This window comes from Pongo pygmaeus, chromosome 3 (genome assembly GCF_028885625.2).
Source record: "Pongo pygmaeus isolate AG05252 chromosome 3, NHGRI_mPonPyg2-v2.0_pri, whole genome shotgun sequence".
In the NCBI taxonomy this organism is placed as follows: Eukaryota; Metazoa; Chordata; class Mammalia; order Primates; family Hominidae; genus Pongo; species Pongo pygmaeus.
The window spans coordinates 178,468,137-178,488,301 of record NC_072376.2 but is presented as its reverse complement, the minus strand read 5'-3'; the positions used below and the strand labels follow the sequence as shown (position 1 = coordinate 178,488,301).

General features: G+C 41.2%; 1 long non-coding RNA gene across 1 annotated transcript; it reads right to left on the bottom strand.

Annotated features, from left to right (window-relative positions):
• Nucleotides 1-1,629: 1,629 nt before the first annotated feature.
• On the bottom strand, nucleotides 1,630-19,678 carry LOC134739481 (uncharacterized). The gene is made up of 4 exons (XR_010126167.1): nucleotides 19,467-19,678; nucleotides 14,838-15,017; nucleotides 11,296-11,443; nucleotides 1,630-2,255 (listed from the first exon to the last, which is right to left on the bottom strand). It is a non-coding gene; the product is annotated as an uncharacterized LOC134739481 (long non-coding RNA).
• Between the last annotated feature and the right edge of the window lie 487 nt (nucleotides 19,679-20,165).

The following is a 20,165-nucleotide window of genomic DNA, read 5'->3' as shown; positions in this document are numbered from 1 at the left end:
TATGGAGGGGTAGCTGCTCAGCCAAGTTCTCTTGATGGCTCAGCCTATGTCTTGAGGCTAGATTTGCTCTGTTATGAGTGACTTAATAGATTACCTCTTTCAGAGGGAAACCTGTGGTCAAATGAATAATAGAGTTTAGCTGAGAATCTATATGGGAAGAAGGAGGGCTGGGAGAAAAGGAGAGGGCAGGGAAGAGGGAGACACAGGGAGTGAAGGAGAGGGACAGGGAGAGGGAGAGGCAATGGGAGAAGAAAAGGAAGAAGAAGTAAAAAAGTAAAATGGGTACGGAAAGCAAAAGTGAAGCAGTTGAAAAATGAAATCACTAATATCTACCTATTCAGGGGTCTTAGGAACTTTATGCACTTCACCTATTTCAATGTGGTAAGTGTGGGAAATTTACTTTTCTTATGATTAGTCCTAAATCAAACTGAGACACCTCTGCATCTTACTAAAGATACACAATAGTATAATAATAATAAAAAAATTACAAAGTACTTTAGTGTTTACAAAGTGTTTCATCTGCATTTTCTGACTTGATCCTCACAATGACCTCATTTTATTATCTACATTGACTGATAAGCCACTTAAATTTGTAAAGAATACATTTCAAAGCAAGCAAATGCTGGGTCAAAATATATATTATTATTGGTTCAAAAATATACTTTAGAATTACCTTCTATTTAAGTTTTTGGAGCTGAGCCAATTCTATTTTAGAACAACATACTATAAACCTAAAGGAGCCAAGAACGAATTAAATTTCTATGTTCTCCTCCTGTCTATCTAAAAAGAAATTATTTTTCTTTTCTTTCCTTTTTTTTTTTTTTCTGGAGACAGATCTCACTCTGTTGCCCAGGCTGGAGTGCAGTGGCACCATCACAGCTCACTGCAGCCTTGACCTCCCAGGCTCAAGTGATCCTCCCACCTCAGCCTCCCTAGTAGCTAGGGCTACAGGTACCTGCCACCACCCCGGCTGATTTTTGTGTTTTTTGTAGAGTTATGGTTTTGCCATATTTCCCAGGCTTCTCTGTAACTCCTGGGCTCAAGCAATCTGCCTGCCTTGGCCTCCCAAAGTGCTGGGATTACAGATACGAGCCACTGTGCCCGGCTAGAAATTAGTATTCTTGTATCCTTACCAAAGACATATAAAGTGTGATATGCCTTTAACAACTCTAAAATGTGGTGGTGGTGTTCATCAGATTTAACTTTAATGGTATACTCTGCTATTTAAAAACAAGATACCAAAAAACTGAATTAAAAAGACGTTACTTACAATGATCTACTTACAAAATGTTATGTGAGTCCCTCCACTAATATAATGTTCAGAAAATGCTAAACATGCATTTTCTCTTAAATACCCTTTGGGAGTGAAGTTGCCAAAATGAAAATCACATAGTACCCTCTTTTCAGACAAATGTCACCAAGGATGATTGATTTGTTTGTTAGCCACAAGATGTGGGTCAGCCTCTTTATTTACAGTATGCATTAAGTTGCTCAGGAATCCACAGTGGTAGCTCTGAAAATGACACAGATGTGCACAGCAATACACTAATCTTTTATTATAATCTATAATCATATCTTCTTGGATGATATGATTTCCAAACTTCTGACCCTCTCTCCTCCCCCTGCTAAAAAAAAAAAAAAAAAACCCACCCTGTTTTCCTCCCAGTCTTTCTTATCTCAGAAATAGCCTCCATATTTGTTAAATGAAATTCATTTGCAATCTTGATCTTTCCCTTTCCCACACCCCACATCAGCAATCTCTATCAATTCTATATTCACGTTATACACGGAATCCACCCTCTCCTCACCATTGCCTCAGCCACTACCCTAAACTAAGCCACCAACTGACTTCTCTCACATGGACCATTTCAATCACTTCCTAACTGGTCTCCCTGCCTCTGCATCTGCCCACTTAGAATTTGTTACTCAAACAGCAACCCATTTTCAAAATGTAAATCAGATTGTATCACTTCCCTGCTTAAAAGTTTCCAGCAGCTTTCCAACATAATTGGAACGCGTTCCCAACTTCTTACCATGCCTTTCACGGTCCTACCGGATCTGCCTCCTGGCTACTTCTGCCTCTCCTTGAATACAACTGGACTCTCTCAGGCTTTCTTGTGAAGTAGGCACTCCATGTACTATTTATCATATCTTCCTGTTTATTTCCGTCATCGCATCATCACAAAATGATGTTGTTTCTTTACTTGCGCTGCTTTCTTTTCCCGATGGAAGGTGACCTATCACCAGAGCCTAGTCTATAAAAGAGATTCAATAAATATTTGTCGAAAGAATGAATAATTTATATGTCCTAACATTTTTATTTAAACCCTCAAGAACTATATGCCAAAGGTTCTAATTTAAACTTTAAACATTTCAAGGAAAGAACCAATCTACCTCTAAAAGAATGTAATTCCTCGTAACCTTACTAATAGCTAACATCTTTAAACCAGACTCTGTGCTAGTCATTGGCTTTAATCTTCCACCTACTTACCACATGCTACAAATAAGAAAAATAGAGTTTAGAAACATTAAATAACCTGTGCAAGTTCATATAAATAGGAAATAGTGAAGACAGGGTGGCAGGAAAACACAGCATTATTTCCATGGTGTACTGGAGGGCTTTCCATTCATTCATTCAACAAACTTTTATTTAGGACCTAGTAAATGCCACAGACTCAGCTTTTACTGAGTGAGATGTGGTCAGAAAGGAATACGAAATTGATTAAGTTGTAGTTCCTACCAGGGAAGTATTCAGACCTCCCTCTCCAGGCTACAGAAACAAGATTGCCTCATCCAGTGATAAGCACATTCCCTGTCTAGAACGAATCATCATGCAGAGGAGAGTTTATTTCAATTGGGATTTAGCAGAAGTGAGGGCTGGGAAAAACATATGCTTTTAAGAAGTGACTTTTGGAGTATTTTGAACACTCTGAAAACAATACACAGCAGGTCCTTGAATTATGTCATTTTGTTCCAACATTGATGAGAAAGAAAAATGATTTCCAGCTGGAGCCAGCCAACATCTGTGGAGAGTGTACGTTCTCCCTGTGTCTACGTGGGTTTTCTCTTGATAGTCCGGTTTCCTCCCACATCCTAGAGATGTGCATGTTGATTTGATTGATGTGTCTATATTGTCCCGGTCTGAGTCAGTGTGGGTGTGTGTATGAGTGTGCCCTGCCATGGAATGGCATCCTGGCCGGTGGGTTCCCACCTTATGTCCTGAGCTGCTGGGACAACCTCCAGCTACCTACGACCCTGAAGTGAAATAAGCAAGTAAATAATCTTACTTCTTAAAATTAATCTTTCCTAAATGTACATATAGCTCACAATTTTTTCCATGTTTAATATTAGAATTGTTTGGGGTCTTTATTTAGAAGCTTGTGGTGGTTTTATGACCAGAAGTATGCCGTAGGAACTTAACTCTTATTTATATCAATTAGCTTATGGTAAAATTAGTTTCTTTATATGTCATTTTGTTTAAAGTTACAGTTTCCAAGAACCTACTGACGACATTAAGTGAGGACTAATTGTATAATGAATGTTCAATAACTAGATTGGTTAAATAATTAATGAATTGACAGATTCAGAACACACCACACCCCAGCTCCTTGAGAACCCACTTACGGCAGGAAGTGTTACCAAACACAATGAGTCATTAATACTGTGTGGTTGGGTAAAAAAATTAGGTTCAGCTGCCACATTGCTTTAAATTGTATAGTAAGGATTCTTCCAAGCTTCAATTTTTTTAACTTGTTCTTTCTGGTTCCTTGCCTCGGCAAACCAATATTTTGGCTCCTTGAGTTTTCTTATATTTTATTTAATACTTGCAGAAACCCTAACAACCCCACCACCATCCCTACTTGACCTTGGTTTTAGCTCTTCCTGGGAACTAGCTTCTTATCAGCTTAGCTTGTTCAGGCTGACTCCCAATACCTATGCTATTTCATTAGTGATTTAATAAATCCACTCCTAGATATCTACCACTAACCCATGGTTGGCCAGACAGCCAACAAGTGCTGTGCCAAAAGCACCATCAAAATAAATGGCAGAGGCGAGGCACAGTGGCTCACGCCTGTAATCCCAACACTTTGGGAGGCCGAGGTGGGCGGATCACTTGAGGCCAGGAGTTCGAGACCAGGCTGGCCAACATGGTGAAACCCCATCTATACCAAAAAATGGAAAAATTAGCCAGGCGTGGTGGTGTGCACCTCTAGCTACTCGGGAGACTGAGGCACAAGAATCGCTTGAACCCAGGAGGTGGAGGTTGCAGTGACCCGAGATTGCACCACTGCACTCCAGCCTGGGCGACAGAGAGAGACCCTGTCTCAATAAATAAGTAAATAAATAAATAAATGGCACAAATGGTCCCTTGAACTGATAGGATTATGCAGGAGAGGAAATAGAGGGCAGGTGAGGGTTAGTCACACAGGTTTGCTGATGGAAACAAGCCACAAAGCTCTATGGTCATCCTTCCACTTCTCTTGCTTCTTGTGCACAGCCTTTGCAGCAGGGCAGCCTCTCGTCTAAAAAGCTTCAGAAACAAACTCCAAAGCACATAATGACCTAGCTTTGCTCATTTCTCCAACTTGTCCCACCATCTCTGCGTCCTCTCCAATCATACAATCTTCTTTCAGTATCTGGTTTATTCTATTCTCTGTCTTGCCAGCAGATCTTAGGATATTTTGTTGCCTTTACTTGAATCACTCTTCCCCTCTGTCCCCCTTCATTTCTGGTTAGCTTTTAGTTGTCCTTCTGGTCTCACGGTACACATTATTTCCTCTGGGAGCTTTGTCTAACAGCCTCTATCAAGCAAAAAAGATACTGTTGCTATGTGATCTCAGAGTTCCTTAGGCCTCTCTCACCTTTCAGAGGTTTTTAATAATTACTTATTTCATTGTCCATAATCTCCCCTGTACTATAAATTGTGTGAGGACAGGAATCTTGTCTCTCATGGCCCCTAGTGTACCCTAGCACCTAACAGCATTTGATACATAATGGAAAACTAAGTAAATATTATTGATTGAATGAATGAATACATAAATTCTTAGAGATCAAGCTATGCTCCTCAGTTGACATCTGATATGCTGCTATTTAAGTTGAACCTCAACAATTCAAAAATAACTTGCTCAAAATCTACACTTATTAAGCTGCAACCCCTTCCATAATTGCGGGAAACAGTTGATGGTTGTGGATTTATGCAGGTATGAGAGCAATGTTGCTGAGCTTGATGAAGAACCCATCACCACTACCTACTCCTGCCAGTTTATATGGAGATACGGGTTGTAACCAAAGAAACCTGGAATGCAACAGTACTGACTTCGAAGTCCTGAGTAGATGAATTAGACTTGGTTTATTGCAACTGAACTAAATTTAAATGGCTTAAATGGGAAGGGAAGGGAAGGGAAGGGAAGGGAGGGGAAGGGGAAGGGGAAGGGGAAGGGGAAGGGGAAGGGGAAGGGGAAGGGGAAGGGGAAGGGGAAGGGGAATGGGAAGGGGAAGGGGAAGGGAAGGGAAGGGAAGGGAAGGGAATGCCTGTAATCCCAGCTACTCGGGAGGCTGAGGCAGAAGAATCACTTGAAACCAAGAGGCCGAGGTTGCAGTAAGCCAAGACCACGCCACTGCACTCCAGCCTGGGTGACAGAGCAAGACTCTCTTTCAAAAAAGGGAAGGGAAGAGGGAGAGAGGCAGGGAGGGAGGGAAGGAGATTCACTATTTCAGTAAGGCCAAGAAAATGCTTCATGACTTATTTCTAATTGGCTCCTTGTTTCTGAAGGACAACCACTTTCCCCTAACACCCCTTGGCCAGGATTAGATGTTAATCACTGCCGATTTCTTAGTCTGGGACTCTTCAGTAAAGAATGAAAGCTGTAAAGCAGGCATGCTGCCTTATTAAAGAGGAATTTTCTCAATAGCCAGTTCTCAGAATACTGTTGCCATCCTGTTGCTCATCCCCACTGCCCTGAACTAGCACATTCAAGAATAATTCTTAGTCTTCATAGTCTTGTCTGAGGAACACTTTCTAACGTGTGAGTTTTGTGCAGTAACCCAGGGATAGCTAGAGAAAACCCTTGATTAAATGGTAAAAATAAGCCGGAGATGGTGGCTCAAGCCTGTAATCCCAGAGCTTTGGGAGGCAGAGGCAGGCAGATCACTTGATGTCAGGAATTCGAGACCAGCCTGGCCAATGTGGTGAAACCCTGTCTCTACTAAACAGAAATTATCTGGGTATGGTGGCACATGTCTGTAATCCCAGCTACTCAGGAGGCTGAGGCAGAAGAATCACTTGAACCCAAGAGGCAGAGGTTGCAGTCAGCCAAGACCACACCACTGCATTCCAGCCTGGGTGACAGAGTGAGACTCCCTCTCAAAAAAACAAAAAAAAACAAAAAAAAAAGAAAGGTAAAAATAAACTGGAATAGAATGAAAAAACAAAACCATGAAAAGATCATTCATTTGGGTAACCTAAATTGTCTGAGGGGAAAAGTCAGCTGAACCACTTAGTTCCAGGGTTATTTATGCTTTCCATCCAGCACAGCACTCCTCACAGCAGGAAAATCACTCTCATTTTTGAGGTGTTATAACAGATGTTACATGATAAGAGATTATTCATTTGAATGAAAATCAGAAAAACTGATAAAATAACTGATAAAAATCATTTTAATGTAAAATTCCCAAATTGAAAAAATGTAAAAGTTTTTGTTCTTAACACAACCATTAAAAGTTGTATACTGTGAACTAATGGATATTTTAAGTTTAAACATGTATTTGGTAGTTATATCAAATTATTTTTATATATTGCATATATCCACCCATCACATTTTACAGGAAAAAAATTGGCAAACCTGTAATAATCAGTGTGTACATGGGAAAATAATAGTTTCCAGTGAAAAAGATCTGCACTGGTTCTCAGATTTTCCATATTCTTGGGCCCAACTGGCTGGCAGTCTATTTTTAAAATACTAATTAAGTAATTCAGAAAATTAAGCATCATTTGCTTTTTTAAAAATTTGTTGGTTTTTTTTTTGCTGTTGTTTCTGATATGAGTTGGGCACTCTGCTGTTTGGTGTGTTTTTCTTTATGGCTGTGTTTAATTCTTAAAAATTTGCAAGATGAGCATCATTATTCCCATTTTATGTACAAAGAAACAGAGATTCACTTGAGTGACTTGTCTAAGGGCACAGAAGTAAGTCACACAGTAAATGGCAGAGTTTGACTCCACACTGAGGTCTAAGTAGTTCCTGTGCCCAGTCTTTGGGCCTCACAGCTTCAAGCAAAATACTGCCACCAGCTGGCGAGTGAACTATTGCCAAATGGTGAATTTGCTCTCCAGTGGTCTCAGCTCACAGCCCCCTTAAAAAAAAAAAAAAAAAAAAAAAAAAAGCCTGTCTGTCACAGGAAGGAGATTCAAACTCTGAGTAGATAACTAAACTAAGTGACTTTTAAGGTTATTGAGGACACGGAATTATTATGCAATGTCTTTGCCTGTCTCAGAAAATCGCATGGCCTTCCAGATAAGTGTTCAAGCTAAGAAGAGATAGAAAAAAAATCTTCCTTCTGTATTAGTCTTAGAGAATGGGATGAGCTATTTGTAAGTAAGCATTATTCTAGCATCTCTGATCTTAGAATTAAGGAAATCATGTCCATATTGTTTGTTATAGGTTGAATTATGTCTCCCAAAACAATGTTGAAGTCCTAACTCCAACCCCCACTCCCTGTGAATGTGATCTTATTTGGAAAAGGGACCTTTGCAAATGATCAAGTTAAGATGAGGTAATACGGGCGGGCCAATATGACTGCTGTTTTTATGAAAATGGGAAATCAGGACACAAAGAAAGATAGACATAGAGAGAACACGGTGTGAACATGAAGGCAGAGACCAGGGTAATGCATCTACAAGCCAAGAAATGCAAAAGGCATGCCGGCAAACTATTAGAAGCTAGGAGGGGCGGGGCGCAGTGGCTCACGCCTGTAATCCCAACCCTTTGGGAGGCCGAGGTGGGTGGATCACCTGAAGTCAGGAGTTTGAGACCAGCCTGGCCATCATGATGTAACCCCATCTCTCCTAAAACTATAAAAATTAGCTGGGCATGGTGGCAGGCGCCTGTAATCCCAGCTACTTGGGAGGCTGAGGCAGGAGAATCACTTGAACCTGGGAGGCAGAGATTGCAGAGAGCCGAGATCATGCCATTGCACTCCAGCCTGGGCAACAAGAGCAAAACTCTTTCTCAAAAAAAAAAAAAAAAGGAAAGGAAAAAGAAATATAGAAGCTAGGAGGGAGGCATGGAAACGGTTTTCCCTCAGAGACTTGAGAGGGAGCTAACCCTGCTGACACCTTGATCTCACTTTTGGCTTCCAGAACTGTGAGACGATACATTTCTGTTGTTTAAGCCATCCAGATTGTTGCTTATTGTTATGGCAGCCCTAACAAACTAATACACTGCTAACTGTTTGCCTTTTTGTTTTTTAAACAGCTTTATTGAGTAATAATTCATGTACCATACAATTTGCCCTTTTAAAGCATAAAATTCAATGTCTTTTAGTATATTCATAAGGCCGTGCCACCATCACCGCAATCTAATTTTAGAACATGTTTATCTCCCCTAAAAGAAACCTGCTAGTGGATAAGCAGTCAGTCCCTATTCCTCCCTCCTAAGCCCCAACCCCCAGCCCTAAGCAACCACAAATCCACTTTCTGTCCCTATAAATTTGTCTCTTTTGAATAATTTATATAAATGGTATCATATATATAATATATGGTCTTTTGTGACTGGCTTCTTTCTCATAGTATGTTCAAGGGTCATTTGTGCTACAGCATGAATCAGTACTGTATTCATTTTATGGCTGAATGACATGCCATTGTACGAGTATTCCATATTTTTTAATTCATTCATTAGTTCAAGGGTTCCCAGTCCCTGGGCTGTGGACCAGTGCCCATCCGTGGCCTGTTAGGAACCAGGTCACATAGCAGGAGGTGAGTGGTGGGCGAATGCGCATTACCACCTGCGCTACACCTCCTGTCAGATCAGTGGTGGCATTAGAGTCTCACAGGAGCGCACACCCTACTGTGAACTGCACATGCAAGGGATCTAGTTTGCGTGCTCCCTATGAAAATCTAATGTCTGATGATCTGAGGTGGAACAGTTTCATCCCAAAACCACCAACCCCCACCCCCGTCTGTGAAAAAATTGTCTGCCATGAAACCAGTCCCAGGAGCCAAAAAGATTGGGGACCACTGGATTAGTTGATAGACATTTGGGGTGTTTCCTCTTGTTGCTATTATGAATAATGCTACTATGAACATTCATGTACAATTTTTGTGTTCACATACATTTTCATTTCTCTTGGGTATATACCTAGGAGTGGAATTGCTGGGTCCTATGGTAACTCTATGTCTAATATTTTGATGAACCGCCAAACTCATTTCAAAGCAGCTGCACCATCTAACACTCCCGCCAGCAACATAGAAAGGTTCCAACTTCTCCACATTCTTTCCAACACTTGCTATTGCTTATCTTTTATATTACAGCCATCATCATGGGTGTGAAGTAACATCTCATTGTGGTTTGGGCTTGTATTTCCCTAAAGAATAATGATATTGAGCACCTTTTAATGTACATATTGGCTGTTGGCTCTTTGTATACTTTTTTTTTTTTTTTTTTTGAGATGGAGTCTCGCTCTGTTGCCCAGGCTGGAGTGCAGTGGCACAATCTCGGCTCACTGCAATCTCCGCCTCCTGGGTTCAAGCAATTCTCCTGCCTCAGCCTCCTGAGTAGCTGGGACTACAGGTGCCTGCCACCACACCCAGCTAACTTTTTGTATTTTTAGTAGAGATGGGGTTTCACCATATTGGCCAGGCTAGTCTCAATCTCCTGACCTTGTGATCCACCTGCCTCAGCCTCCCAAAATTCTGGGATTATAGGCGTGGGCCACTGCGCCCGGCTGGCTGTTTGTATATTTTCTTTGGAGAAATGTCTATTCAAATCTTTTTTTTTTTTTAAGTTTTACTTTAAGCTCTGAGATACATGTGTAGAATGTGCAGGTTTGTTACATAAGTATACATGCGCCATGGTGGTTTGCTGCACCTATCAACCCGTCATCTAGGTTTTAAGCACCGCATGCATTAAGTCTTTGTCCTAATGCTCTCCCTCCCCTTGCTCCCCAACCCCCCAGCAGGCCCCAGTGTGTGATGTTCCCCTCTCTGTGTCCATGTTTTCTCATTGTTCAGCTCCCACTTACGAGTGAGAGTATGTGGTGTTTGGTTTTCTGTTCCTGTGTTAGTTTGCTGAGAATTGGGTTATCTCTTGTTGTTATTATTGAGTTCGAGTTCTTTATATATTATGGACACAAATTCTTTATCAGATATAGGATGTGCAAATATTTTCTCCCATTCTATGTATTGTCTTCACTTTCTTGACGGTATCATTTGCAGCACAAAATTCTTCACATAGTCCATTGTATCCACCATTTTATTTTGTTGCTTGTATTTTTGGGGTCATAAATAAGGGATCATTGCTAATCCAAGGCAACTCCTTCACTTCCTTCTAAGAGTGTTATCATTTTTGCTTTTACATTTAGTGCCATCATCTGAGTTACTTTTTTGTGTATGTAGTGAGGTAGATCTATAATGTCATCCTTTTGCATGTAGATGTCCAGTTGTTCCTGCACTATTTGTTGAAAATACTGTTCTTTACTCATTAAATTATCTTGGTAACACTATTAAAATCTATTGCCATCAATATCAGGGTTTACATCTGAAGTTCAAACCTATGCCATTTTTTATATGTCTACCGTTATGCCAAAACCACGCTGTCTTGCTTACTGTAACTTTGTCGTAAGTTTTGAAATTGGGAAATATGAGTCTTCTAAATTGTTCTTCTTTTTCAAGATTGTTTTGACTATTTTGAGTCTACTGAATTTCCATACATATTTTAAGATTGGCTTGTAATGTTCTACAAAAAGGCAGCTTGGATTTTGATAGAGATTGCATTGAATTTGCAGATAAATTTGGGAAGTATTGTCATCTTCACAATATTAAGTTTTCTCATCCATAAAAATGTCTTTGCATTTATTTAGATCTGCTTTAATTTCTTTCAACAATATTTGTAGTTTTCATTGTGTAAGACTTTCACTTTCTCTGTTAAATGTATATCAAAAGTATTTTATTGAGTAATAAGAATGTATTAAGATGGTGAATAGGAAGCAGGACTAGCTTGCAGCTCCCACTTGGATGGACAGAGCAGCCTGTGGAGACTCACATCATGAACTTCTGCTCTGAGAAATACCGCAGGAACATACCTGGAAAGCTGAGAATCCACAGACCCTTTGAAAGAACTGGATCACTGCTGCAGGCTCCCTGAGATGCCGAGAAACTGTGAGTCTTCTTGCTTTATCAACAGAGAGGCTCGTGGTCTGGAGCAAGTTCTCAGCCCTGGTCATCAGCTGCCTGAAAATAGATTTGGTGCTGTTGGGGGAACACAGTGGGAGTGAGACCAGCCTTTAGGACTGTGGGCTGAGTGGGAGTGGGGTGATGCCTGTGACTGCCAGCTGTCCCCCACTTCCCTGCTGAGTCCTGTATGACTCAGCAGAGGCAGCCATAATCCCCCTGGGAATATAATTCCATTGGACTGGGAACCACATCCCCATCCCCCACAGCAGCCACAGCAAGACCTGCCCAGAGTGGATGAGCTCAGACACACCTATCCCTACCCCCAATTAGTGGTCTTTCTCTACCCACCCTGGTAGCCAAAGACAAAGGTCATTATTTCTTGGGAGCTCTATGGCCCTGTCCACCACCTGAGAAACCTGAATACTTAAACAGGTGTCCCTAGGGCAAGTTCGTATTCTCCCTATAGGACCGCAGCTGATGAGTTCTTGAAAGCGCCACCTCCTGGCTGGAGGCCAACCAACACAAAACCAGCACACTAAACAAAAACACAACCAAGGACCTTCACAGAGTCCACATCACTCCCCTGCTACCTCAACCAGAGCAGGTGCTGGTATCCACGGCTGAAAGACCTGAAGACCAATCACATCACAGGACTCTGCAGATGCTCCCCAGTACCAGCCCAGAGCCTGGTAGCTCCACTGGGTGGAGGTCAAAAACAGTCACCACAATTCAGCTCTCAGGAAACTCCATTCCAAAGGGGAGGGGGAGAATGCCACATCAAGGGAGCACACTGTGGGACAAAAGAATCTGAACAGCAGCCTTTGAATCTCAGATCCTCACTCTGACATAGTTTACCCAAATAAGGAACTAGAAAAACAATTCTGGTAATGTGACAAAACAAGGTTCTTCCACACCCCCAAAAGATCATACCAGCTCACCAGCAATGGATCCAATCCAAGATTAAATGTCTGAATTGCCAGAAAAGGAATTCAGAAGGTTGATTATTAAGCTAATCAAGGAGGCACGAGAGAAAGGTGAAGTCCAACTTAATGAAATCAAAAACGTGATAAAGGATATGAAAGGAAAATTCTCTAATGAAATAGATAGCACAAATAGAAAACAGTCACAACTTCTGGAAATCAAGAACACATTTAGAGAAATGCAAAATGTACCAGAAAGTCTCAGCAATAGAATCAAACAAGCAGAAGAGAGAACTTCAGAGATCGAAGACAAGGTTTTTGAATTAACCCAATCTGTCAAAGAAAAAAAATTTTTAAAAATGAACAAAGCTTCCGGCTGGGCATGGTGGCTTACTCCTGTAATCCCAACACTTTGGGAGGCTGAGCCAGGCAGATCATCTGAGGTCAGGAGCTTGAGACCAGCCTGACCAACATGATGAAACCTCATCTCTACTAAAAATACAAAAAAAAATACAAAAAAAAAAAATACAAAAACTAGCCAGTTATGGTGGTGCATGCCTGTAGCCCCAGCTACTCAAGAGGCTGAGGCAGGAGGATTGCTTGAACCCAGGAGGCAGAGGTTGCAGTGAGCTGAGATCGTGCCACTGTACTCCAGCCTGGGCAACAGAGCGAGATTCCATCTCAAAAAACAAAACAAAACAAAACCTACCACCACCACCAACAACAAAAAAAACCTTGTAAGCTTTATTTAAAAATGTTTGCAACAATAAACTAAAATATCTACATTGGAACCATGGTAGCTGGAAGTATCACTAGAAATAATCCAGTTCAGCTCAGCTGTGGTGGCTCATCCCTGTAATTTCAACACTTTGGAAGGCTAGGGTGGAAGGATAGCTTAAGGCCAGGAGTTTGAGACCAGCTTAAACAACATAGCAATACCACAACTGTAAAAAAAAAAAAAAAAAAAAAAAAAAATTTTTTAATTAGCTGAGCATCTGAGCATGGTGGCACATGCCAGTAGTCCTAGCTACTCAGGAGACTGAGGCAGGAGGATTGTTTGAGCCCAAGAGTTTGAGGCTGCAGCTGCCATGATCATGCCACTACACTCCATCCTGGAGGATAGAGTGAAACACTGTCTCAAAAAAGAGATATAATCCAGTTCAAATTCATCCTCATTTCATGATAAGTGTTTGAGGTGATGAATATGCTAACTCCCCTGATTTGATCGTACACATTGTAAACAACTATATTATGAAATATCATACTGTACCCCATAAATACATATGATTATTATGTGTCAATTAAAATTCATTTTTAGGCCCAGTGCAGTGGCTCGTGCCTGTAATCCCAGCACTTTGGGAGGCTGAGGCAAGTAGATCACTTGAGGTCAGGAGTTTGAGACCAGCCTGGCCAATATGGTGAAACCATTTCTCCACTTAAAAAATACAATAATTAGCCCCGGGAGTGGTGGTGCACGCCTGTAGTCCTAGCTACTCACGAGCCTGAGGTGGGAGAATCTCTTGAACCTGGAAGGCAGAGGTTGCAGTGAGCCAAGATTGTGCCACTGTACTCTGGGCGACATATCGAGACTCTGCTTCAAAATAAATAAAATAATAAAATAAAATGTATTTTTAGAAATTCATCCTCATTTTAAGGATCTCTTTCATTATATACTAAGAATCCTATAGCTGCTGCCTAAACCATCAATGAAGGGGAAGATAACTAGCTCTAATTTTAAGAAAGTTCTTCCAAAGTTTGAATTTTTAAATGGCAAACACCTAGAACTTTATTCCCTGATACACTTATGCTTTCTGGGGCAATAATGAATGACTCACCCTCTTTTACATAATATCATTTCAGACATTTGAACACACCTTTGATGTTTCTAATTAGTCTTCTTTTCTCTGACCAGTTCTGTCTAATGGAACTTTCTGTAATGATGGAAATGTTCTGGAATCTGTACTCAGAGATGTCAATGGCCACATCAGCTCATGACTACTGTACTTGACGGAGCTGCTCTAGACTATCCCTCTGTTTCCTTAAATTATCTTGTGTAATTACTGCTAGACCTTAAGCAATTCCTTGCTGGACACAGTGGCTCATGACTGTAATCCCAGCACATTGGAAGGCTAAAGTGGGTGGATCACTTGAGGCCAGGAGTTCAAGACTTGTCTGGACAACATAGCAAAACCCTGTCTCTACTAAAAATACGAAAATTAGCTGGGTGTGATGGTGCGCGCCTGTAGTCCCAGCTACTTGAGGGACTGAGGCATGAAAATCGCTGGAACCCAGGAGGTGGAGGTTGCAGTGAGCCGAGATCACACCGCTGCACCCCAGGCTGAGCAATACAGTGAGACTCTGTCTCAGAAACAAAAACAAACACAAAACAACAACAACAACAAAAATCCTGATTACTCTCTTGTCTCCTGTGGATGTTAGTCATATATGGAAAACATAATATGCTTTTCCACCCGTGACCAATCAAAGCAGAATAAAAGAAGATCATTGTCTTCTCTGTAATTTAGGCTTACCTTTAATAATTTAGCTTACGGCTGTCTTAAGTTGTGGGGAAGTGAGCACTTGTAGTCCACTAAAATCCTTACGGCTCTTAGGTATATATTGCTGTTAATCCTGGTTATGTTTCCTCTCCTCCATTTGTGCAGCTGAATTTTTAAATCAAGGCAAACATTTTGCAGGATCTTGATTCTGTCCTGTAGAACAAAGTGTCAGTTGCTGTTTTTCCTCTGCCTCAGTATTAAATTTGATAAGCTTGGCATCAGTGGCCTTATCTAAGTCAATGATAAACATGTTTAACAGGACAAGGCTACAGGCAAAGCCTCAAGTCACAACACTAGAAACTCTCCTTGGTCAAGAGAATTTGGATTCAGTTGCTGAACCAGGTAAGACTCTAACTACATTTCTGGTCCAAAGTGGACAATTGACAAAGGAAGTAGTCATGCTCTTGATTGTGTAGTGATCACATGAATGTAACCATTCATCAAGCTGTGTGCTTTTCTGGTGTGTTTGTATGATGTAGCTCCATTAAAAATTAAATACCATGGTATTGTGTAATACTAAAAGCCAGCATTTCAATTTCACTTCAAAACTCTATTACAAAGCCTTTAGGCCCCAGGTCCCTTTTCCAACTCTGTGGAGCCACACTTCCCAAGGGGCAGATTTATTCTTTGGAGAAATGGAACAGAAGAGGCTCAAGACTCTCCTGATGCTGAGGAGGCCTTGGGTGAGGTAGGCAGGTGGCAGAAGAGGGATTCTGTGAAAGGGAACCCACTCAACTGTCAGATCCTGTCTCCTCCCACATATGTGATTCCCAGCATGAAGACATATGAGTAGTTTCTGCCCCAGACAGTGATTGGAAGATTTTTTTGAAGAAACTGAACCAAACCCACAGAAAAATACTTAACAAAGTTGGAAAAGATTGACTTGCTGCCTGATCATCTATGGTTTTACAATCACATTTGCAAATTCTTTCTGTCACCTGGAATGCAAGTTATCTGACTTTGGAGACTTAAAAGTGTATTTAAGGCCAGGCACGGTGGCTCACACCTGTAATCCCAGGACTTTGGGAGGCCGAGGCAGGTGGATCACGAGGTCAGGAGATCGAGACCATCCTGGCTAACACGATGAAACCCTATCTCTACTAAAAACACAAAAAATTAGCCAGGCGTGGTGGCACGCACCTGTTGTCCCAGCTACTTGGGAGGCTGAGGCAGAAGAATTGCTTGAGCTCAGGAGGCGGAGGTTGCAGTGAGCCGAGATCGCGCCACTGCACTCCAGCCTGGGTGACAGAGCGAGAGTACGTCTCAAAAAAAAAAAGTTTATTAAAATGTATGAAGTACTTTGCTAAATATTTCCTCCTCTTTGGGATTTGCTTCCCTTTGAACAGGGCTAGTTTGTTTCCTTTTCCAACTTGAAGATCATTTTCCTGTGACATAGACATGCAAAAATTAGGTAGCTCAGCCTCCCATTCTAATATGCTAACGGTATATTACCTACTCCTGGGCAGTGACCAATACCGTATTCTCCTACCTCTATACCATCATGATATTTTATTATTATCAGATGAATTATTTTATAGCAAAAAAAAGCTCAGAGAACCTTCATGGAATACAAGAGGTCTGATTGAAATCTACCAACAGACTAAATAGTTCTAAATTTTCTTTATTAGCTGGACACAAACTCAAATGGACATGAATGTGCTCTAATACATAATTTGTTCCCTCAAAGAGCATATCAAGCTGCATATCCCACAAGAACATGACCAGTGAAATCAAAGTTTAAGATACCAAAGCATTAGAATGTAGCCAGACTTCAACTGAACCCGGCAGCCCCCCACCTGGTTCTGGCTCTGGCTTGTATTTCAAGAACCCTCTTCTTTCCTTGTCTTCTCCTTCCCCATCATTTGCTGTTAATTACTAAAAACCTTCTGAACTGACTACTAAAATGGCAGCTTAATTGCCGCTCCTATATTATGATGCTATTACAATGTCCTCTCTTTGTTTTAATTGACAGTATTTATTGAACTCCTACCATGTTCAAGGCAAGGTGCCAGGTATACACAACAAGGAGAAAATACACAGAGTCGGAAGATCTCAGCTCTGCAGTCAGCTTTGCCATGAACTACCCGCGTGCCTTTGACTATGTTAACAACATTCACTGGCTGAGGGTTAGGCATGAGCAAATGTGCAGAAGAACGAAAGCACACAGTGCAAAAGAGAAATCTTTGGCTAAAAAAGAGGTAGCAATACAATTTGCAAATGTGATTGTAAAACCATTTTAAATAATTAGGCAGCAAGTCAATCTTTTCAAACTTTGTAAGTATTTTTCTGTGGGTTGGGTTCAGTTTCTTCAAAAATATCTTCCAATCTCTATCTGGAGCAGAAAACACAAGGTGGCGTATGCTGAGAGGTGATAGAGATGAGTGTTACAGAACTCTTGAGTGAGGGAGAGTGGGAGAGATTTCTCTAATCTGAAGCAGAAATAAGACCTCAGAAAGAAGAGTGGGGCTGATGGAGTGGTGCGGTGAGTCTTGAACCGGATCTTTAAATAAAGGGAGGGAATTAAAAAAAAAAATAGCTAACATTCATTACATGCATCACATACTTCACATGGTGCATCTTATTGAATCCTCACAAACCCCCCATGAAGTATTATTATCCTCATTTCATAGATGAGGAAATAGCTCTCCAGAGAGAGGAGGGGGAAAGGCTTTCCAGGGAGTGAGCCAATCACCAGGAGCCAAGGAGTTTCATAATGCAAGGGAGCAAGACCGGCTGGCAGGGCATACATGGCATTCTCTCCTGTTACTATCCCAGCAGTGCTGGTTTCAGCATCCTATACGCAGCTTGTAGGTTAGTTATCCCATGTTCTCATTCCGTCATGGTCCCTTTCCTTTTGTGAGTACACAATAAGCAGCCTGTGTCCCTGAGTTGAATTACTTATCTTCCTAATAGTTTGAAAGTAACATTTCCTATCTTAGATTCTAGCCATTCATGTCCTTTTTCTTTAGACTTTCAGAATGTAACAGACCTCTAAGCATATGTACTAAAGACATTTTACCATGGCCCTCTGATGATGTCATGTAAGAATGTCAACATTTGGCAGTCACTTGCAGAGACAGCATTCATTAGACTAATAGCATGCTACTCTTTCTAACATTGGCTGAAAAATTCTATTCTTCTGCAAGAATGGATTAGGAGCTAAACCTTCAGAAACAAGGTGCTCACTCTTCAGGAAGAGCTTAGATACTATCTCTCTCTATGGAAATACAGAACTCAAATGTGGAATTAAAAAGCCCTACTAGGCCAAGCGCAGTGGCTCACGCCTGTAATCCCAGCACTTTGGGAGGCTGAGGCGGGCGGACCACAAGGTCAGGAGTTCAAGACCAGCCTGGCCAACATGGTGAAACCCCGTCTCTACTAAAAAATACAAAAAATTAGCTGGGCGTGGTGGCGGGCACCTGTAATCCCAGGTACTCAGGAGGCTGAGGCAGGAGAATCGCTTGAACCTGGGAGGTGGAGGTTGCGAGGTTGCAGTGAGCCAAGATCGTGCCACTGCACTCCAGCCTGGGCGACAGAGCAAGACTCCATCTAAAACAAAACAAAACAAAAAAACCTACTAGGTTTTATATAAGAGCATGAGAATTCGAAGTTGGGGTGAGTCTCCACAGAACAAATCTTGTCCAAAGGTCTAAATGTCGTTGGCCAAATATGTAGCAAAGAATAAAATACTAGTTAATTATAATTCTAAGCATACTCTACTACTAATTTTTAAATTATAATATTAACTAAACTTTTAAACAATTAGTAAAATCCAAATAGATAATCCAAGAAACAGAGTCTCTCTCGTCAGCTGGGCACGGTGGCTAATCCTAGCACTATTGGGAGGGTGAAGTGAGAGGATCGCTTGAGCCAGTTCAAGATCAGCCTGGGCAACATAGTGTGGCCCTGTCTCTACAAAAAATAAACTAGCTGCATGTAGCTGCACACACCTGTGGTCCTAGCTACTCAGGAGACTGAGATGGGAGGATTGCTTGAACCCAGGAGGTGGAGGCTGCAGTAAGCCAAGATGGCACCATTGCACTCCTGTGGAAGACAGAGCAAGACTCTTAAAAAAAAAAAAAAAATCTTGTCAATTATTTGCTAGAGTCAGAGTTATGTACCCTGTTTTGTATTCTAGTCTTCATATTTATTTTATTTTTGTCTAATTATCAAATGCCAGTATAGTTAAAAGCTTAATTTAAGTAATTTCAAAAAGAAAGGTTTGGCTGCTAAGTTAAAGTCTGTCTACTCCATACCAACATACTTGTATATGTCTTACCAGTTCCTGGATGACTACTAGTTTAGAACCTTATTTCTCTTCAAATATCACTTTTAAAAGTATTCCCTACGAGTTTTATAGAAGATGCAGCTCTCCAGCATAGTGAACATAGTAGCCACAAGCACAGCTTCAAAAGTCAAAAAGACCAAGCCTGTGACCTGAACCTCTCAGACAATTATCTCATCTATCAAATAGGGACAATAGCATCTACCTCAGAAATCAAATGAGAACATGCATTAAAATCACAGCACACTAAACATAGCACGATTCAGGACACAAACTGCTCAATAAATGTGTAGTATGAAGCATGAGTTGGAATTTACCAAGTTGTTTTAAAACGTTTAGCAGAGCTTCCAGCAGCAGGTGTCACTCTCTCCCCAAGTGATGACAGGGAGTCACCTTTTATTGCTAATTCAGATGCTGGGCATTCCATGAGTACTAGGGAGTAAAAGGTAGAAGATAAAAGAATTCTTATAGGTATAACTAAACAGCACACTTTTTTTTTTTTTTTTTTTTTTTTTGATGGGGTTTCCCACTCTTGTTGCCCAGGCTGGAGTGCAATGGTATGACCTCGGTTCATTGCAATGTCTGCCTCCCAGGTTCAAGTGATTCTCCTGCCTCAGCCTCCCAAGTAGCCGGGATTACAGACGCCTGCCACAACGCCCGGCTAATTTTTTGTATCTTTAGTAGAGACAGGGTTTCACCATTTTGGTCAGGCTGGTCTCGAACTCCTGACCTCGGGTAATCCACCCGCCTCGGCCTCCCAGAGTAACAGCACACTCTTTAAATTGACAGTTATACATATTTGTGGAGTACACAGTGACATTTCAATACATATAATGTATAGTGATTAGCATATCCATTCTCTCAGACATTTATCATTTGTGTTGGGAACAGTCAATATCTTCCTTCTAGCTATAGTCATCCTACAGTGGTATAGAACATTACTATCTCTGCCTTCCAACTGTTAATTTTATATTCTTTAACAAATCTGTTTCTATCCCTCTGTGCTCCCTCCCCTT